Here is a 6081-nt window from a genome sequence, read left to right as displayed (position 1 = left end):
CCATTGAAGAAGAGATGTGGGCCTGGGCTTAATACTTACCCTGAAGAGGCCTGGGCCCAATGTAGAAGAGATATGGGCCTGGGTTGAATGTTTATTCTGAATAGTCCTGGGCTTATTGAAGAAGTGTTATGGGCCATTGAAGAAGAGATGTGGGCCTGGGCTTAATACTTACCCTGAAGAGGCCTGGGCCCAAGGAAGAAGATATGTGGCCTGGGTCTTATGATTAGTCTAAAGATATTTGGGCTCAATGATGAAGGGAAGTGGGCCTGGGCCTAAGCCTTACCCAGAGAAGGCCTGGTACCAATGAAGAAGAGATGTGGACCTGAGTTTAACCCTTACCCTGAAATACCTCAGCAAAAATTAGGGTGATATGTGGGCCTGGGCCTAACACTTTTCTAGAAGATACCTGAGCCCGAAGAAAGATGAAATGTGGCCTTGGGTCTTTCCCTTAGACTGGAAAGGCTAAGCCCCAGTGAAGACGATATCTGGTCCTGGTATATCTCTAAATGTAGAGTTGTGGGCTCAAAGAATAAATGTGTCTCTGGGCAAACAACTGATCCTCCTCAGTCCTGGACCAAAACAATGAGATATGGACCTGGACTAATACCTCATATGAACAGTGACCTAAGCCATATAAAATATGTTTGCCTGGGCCTCCCTCTAATCCTGAAAATGTCTAGTCCAAATCAAGAGGAGAGGTGGGCCTGGGTATTTCACTGAAGAATCTTTACACAAAAGAAAGAATGTATGTGGTCCTGGGCCTATTCCAGACACTGAAGAGACCTGGGCCCTAGGAGAATAGATGTGGGCCTGGGCCCTTCAATCACTCTGAAGAATGTTGGGACCAAAGAAAGGAAAAATGTGGACCCCAGGCTATTCCCTAACACTGAAGATGCTTAGGACCAATGAAAAGAGAGAGGTGAACCTGGGTCACTCCCTAACACTGACGATGCCTTGGCCCTTAGAAGAAAAGATGTGGGCCTGACCCATCTCTATCCATGAAGAGGCTTGAGTCACAAAAACAAAGGAATGTTGGTCTGCGCCTATCAATCACACTGAAGAGGGCTTAAGAGGGAAAATGTGACCTTTTGCCCGATCAGAAACCTGAAGAGACCCAGACCCATAGAAGGGTTATGGGCCTGGGTCATTCACTAAGCCTAAGGAGCCCTTGGCCTGAATAAAGGAGACATGTGGTACTGGGCCTAATCTGAAGAGGCCTGGGCCCAAAAAAGAAGATACATGGGCCAAGTACTATTACTAAACATGAAAAATCCCAGCCCTAAAATAGTGACGATATGAGCTTGGGTGAATCTGTAATCCTGAAGATATGAGCTTGGGTGAATCTGTAATCCTGAAGAGGCTTAGGCCCAAAGAAAAAGAAGAGATGTGGGCCTGGGCCCATCCCTAACAGTGAAGACTCCTGGGCCCAAGGAAGAGCTGTGGGTCTGTGTATATACATTACACTGTAGATTCCAGGACCCAAGCAAGACGAGTTGGGGGTGAGGGCCTCTCCATGAACCCGAAGATGCCCAGGCCCAAAGAAGAAGAGATGTGTGCCTGGGGCTATACCTGACATTCAACAAGCATGGGCCTGGAGCACGAAGACAAGTGTGAAAATACAAAATGAGCCAAGGCCAGGATAAATTTAAACAAAAAGGTGTGTGTCCAAGGTTCGTCAGAACTAGAAGTGTCCTAGACCTAGATCAAACAGAGCCCTGGGACAATTGGCTCAGATTCATTCTCCCCAATAATCCCAGGACATAAGGAAGAGTGCCAAAGTCAAAACTAAAGTGAATCAACATTGTGTTTAGACCATGTACCATGAGGCACACTGGGATTAGGCCTGATTTTCAACTATTTTACATCCAGCTAAGACATCAATGCAGACACATCTCAGCTTGTTCATCCATAATCTTGGCTTCCACCACACTATTCTCTTTCTGATCACTACTGGAAGCTGACATGTTCAACAATAGGTGTGCGGATCACACACACATGCTTCATTCCATGAAGACCACACCCTCAACATATGTAAGCAAGTATGAACCATTGCTGTAATGTGCCGTGGGCTCACGGAAATGATTTATCAATGTAGACATAGCATGCGAAAAGAAGAGTCATACTGTGCCTGCAGCTGTCTGAGACAGACATAACCTTACCTTGAACTAAAGGGATCTTAAACTGAAATCATTAGGAATGAACAGATCTCAAATGTAACTCACACGACAGCCTGTTTTCTAAGAATTGCTGACTAATGGATGTTTGGTCTTCTGAGTAAGTGACTCCTGGACACTTTATATCTGCCAAGATTCAGATCCTGATAATGACCACCTGATTACTAAACTAGGGGCCAGGCCATGAGGGGCCAGATGGACCTCAAAGGAAATCAGTCTGCTCCTGAAGCGCAGGGAGCCTGAGTGATCATCTTCAAGGGTGTGCGGGCCGCACCCTTGCTCTGTGCATTCCAGGACACAATCCCACCACAGAGGAGCCAGGCCTTAAAGGGACCAACCCCATCTTAAGGATCAAAAGAAATGGACACCCCAAGAACCATGACTTGGTCTGAAGCCAGGCATTATCTTCATGTCAATTTTCTTGGACACATCACAGCCTCATTTGTGACCAAGGCCATGCCACGTTCACCAAGACAATCGGAATCTTCACCAGTGAGTGACATCAGATCATAGGCCATGAACTCTGATCAATAAGGAGATTGTCTGACAGCTCCTTTTACTTCCATTCTGGTTCGTGGGTTATAGTCGTGATTGTCCCAACACAGGCAAACTTTTCACCAATGTGCCAAGGTGACATCATGGCTTCGAAATAATCTGGACCACACATGAATGTCAAACGACAGGGACACAGCTTGGAATGGAGGGTGAGCGGGCCGCTCCCAGGAAATCCTCTGTGTCCAGGTCAGGAACAACTGTTTGACCTTTGGTCTGACCTTGGACATGTACACATTCTACACACTATAACACCAAGAGATGCTTGTCTGAAGCATGAGATAAGAACAAAGGCCATAAACTGGCATCAATGGGGCCCTGTCAGCATCCTGATTACCAGTAAGTCAGGTCAAGGTTAAATTTTAGGTCTTTAACCTAAGACCCAGTACTTTGCTGACAGTAAGGGAGTATAGGTATTAGGTTTTCTTGGAAGTTCTGGTAGAATTCTGCATTGAAACCATCTGGTCCTGGGCTCTTTTTGGTAGGGAGGTTTTTGATAACAGCTTCTGATTCTTCGTGACTTACATGTCTGTTTAAATTGTTCACCTGGTCTTGATTTAACTTTGGTACATGGTACTTATCTAAAAAAATGTCCATTTCTTTTACATTTTCCAATTTTGTGGCATACAGGCTTTTGTAGTAAGATCTAATGATTCTCTGAATTTCCTCTGTGTCTGTGGTTATGTCCCCTTTTTCATTTCTGATCTTATTAATTTTCATGTTCTCTCTCTGCTGTTTGATAAGTTTGAATAGGGGTTTGTCAATCTTGTTGATTTTCTCCAAGAACCAGCTTTTTGTTTCATTGATTCTTTGGATTGTTTTCTGTGTTTCTATATTGTTGCTTTCAGCCCTCAGTTTGATTATTTCCAATCTTCTACTCCTCCTAGGTGAGTCTGCTTCTTTTTTTTCTAGAGCTTTCAGGTGTGCTGTTAAGTCTCTAATGTGTGTTTTCTTTATGTGGGCACTTAGTGCTATGAACTTTCCTCTTAGCACTGCTTTCATAGTGTCCCATAGGTTTGAGTATGTTATGTCTTTATTTTCATTAAATTTAAGGGAGTCTTTAATTTCTTTCTTTATTTCTTCCTTGATCCAGGGGTGGTTCAGTAGTTGACTGTTCAGTTTCCATGAGTTTGTAGGCTTTCTGGGGGTAGCATTGTTGTTGAATTCTAACTTTATTCCATGGTGATCCGATAAAATACAAGTGGTTACTACGATTTCTTTGTATCTATGGATGTTTGCTTTGTATGATCAATTTTTGAGAAGGTTCTATGAGTTGCAGAGAAGAAGGTATATTCTTTTCTGTTTGGGTGGAATGTTCTATAGATGTCTGTTAAGTCCATTTGGTTCATTACATTTGTTAGTTCTCTTATTTCTCTGTTAAGTTTCTGTCTGGTTGACCTGTCCATTGGTGAGAGCAGAGTGTTGAAATCTCCTACTATTAGAGTGTGGGGTTTGACGTATGCTTTGAGTTCTAGTAATGTTTCTTTTACATATGTGGGTGCTTTTATATTAGGGGCGTAAATATTTAGGATTGAGACTTCCTCCTGATGAATTGTTCCTGTTATGAGAATAAAGTGTCCTTCTCCATCTCTTCTGATTGATTTTAGTTTGAAGTCAATTTTGTTAGATATTAGTATAGCCACACCCGCTTGTTTCTTTGGACCATTTGATTGGAAAGCCTTTTCCCATCCCTTTACTCAGAGGTAGTGTTTGTCTTTAAGTTTGAGGTGTTTAAGTTTGAGGTGTGTTTCTTGTAAACAGCAGAGTATTGGATCCTGTTTTTGTATCCATTCTCTTAACCTGTGCCTTTTTATAGGTGAATTGAGTCCATTGATACTAAGTGATATTAATAACTAGTGGTTGCTAACTCCAGTTATTTTTCCTGGTGGTAGTGTTTGTGTGTTTCCCTTCTTTAAGTTGTGCTAGTGGAGGGTTGTTAGATGCTTGTGTTATTATGGGTGTTGTTGGCTTCCTTGGTTTGTGGTTTTCCTTCTAGTATTTTCTGTAAGGCTGGGTTTGTGGTTAAGTATTGTTTAAATCTGCTTTTTTCATGAAATATCTTGTTTTCTTCATTGATGGTGAATGCAAGCTTTGCTGGATATAGTAGTCTGGACTTGCATCCATGGTCTCTTAGTGTCTGCAGCACATCTATCCAAGACCTTCTGGCTTTCATGGTTTCCATTGAGAAGTCAGGTGTAATTCTGAGAGGTTTCCCTTTATATGTTACTTGACCTTTTTCCCTTGCAGCTCTTAATATTTGCTCTTTATTCTGTATGTTTTGTGTTTTGATTATTATATGGTGAGGGGATGCTTTTTTTTTAATCCAGTCTATTTGGTGTTCTGTATGCTTCTTGTACCTTCATAGAAATATCCTTCTTTAGGTTGGGAAAGTTTTCTTCTATAATTTTGTTGACTATATTTTCTGAGCCTTTGAGCTGTAATTCTTCTCCTTCTTCTATCCTTATTATTCTTAGGTTTGGTCTTTCACAGTGTCCCAGATTTCCTGGATGTCTTGTGTTAAGAATTTGTTGAATTTGTTATTCTCTTTAATCAATGAGTTTATTTCCTCTATAGTATCTTTGGTGTCTGAGATTCTTTCTTCTATCTCTTGTGTTCTGTTGGTTATGCTTGACTCTGTAGTTCCTGATCGGTTACCCAGATTTTCCATATCCAGCCTTCCCTCCGTTTGTGTTTTCTTCATTACCTCCATTTCATTTTTCAAGACTTGAACTGTTTCCATTACCTGTTTGATTGCTTTATCGTGGTTTTTCTTGGGTATCTTTGAGAGATCTATTCATTTCTTCTACCTTTTTTGTTTGTCTTCTCCACTTCTTTACTGCAGTTTTTCACATCCTGTTTAAGGTCCTCTAACATTTTCATAATGTTACGATTAAAGTCAATTTCTTCTACTTCTTCTGGAATAGGGTGTTCAAGTCTTTTTAATGTGTGATCCCTGGATTCTGGTGTTGTCATGCTGCCTTTCAGGTTGTTGGAGGAATTCTTGCATTGACTCCTGCCCATCTCTTCCTTCAAATTCAGCCAGGAGAGTCTTGGTGTCTTGGTCCAATCTATGCTGTGACTGATTCTGGGTGGATCTCCTCAGTCAGGAGCAGGAACTGTTCCCCTTTGGGTGGATAGCCTCAGTGCAGGAGTAGGCACTGTTCCTGGGCCAAGGACCTTGCAGCAAATAGGGCAGGCAGTCTGAAAGGCTGTCCTCAGCACAGGGACAGGACTCTTGAAGGTCAAAGGACCCCTCGGACAAAAGGCTTAAAATAACCTTTTTCCCAAAGATGATGAAACATTACTCACAGGCCTCAGTAAGATCCACAAGGCAGGAGTTCACATTTCCTGAAAA

The sequence above is a fragment of the Microtus ochrogaster genome, linkage group LG3, assembly GCF_000317375.1.
Source record: "Microtus ochrogaster isolate Prairie Vole_2 linkage group LG3, MicOch1.0, whole genome shotgun sequence".
NCBI classification, from domain to species: Eukaryota; Metazoa; Chordata; class Mammalia; order Rodentia; family Cricetidae; genus Microtus; species Microtus ochrogaster.
Note: the sequence above shows the minus strand (reverse complement) of the source record.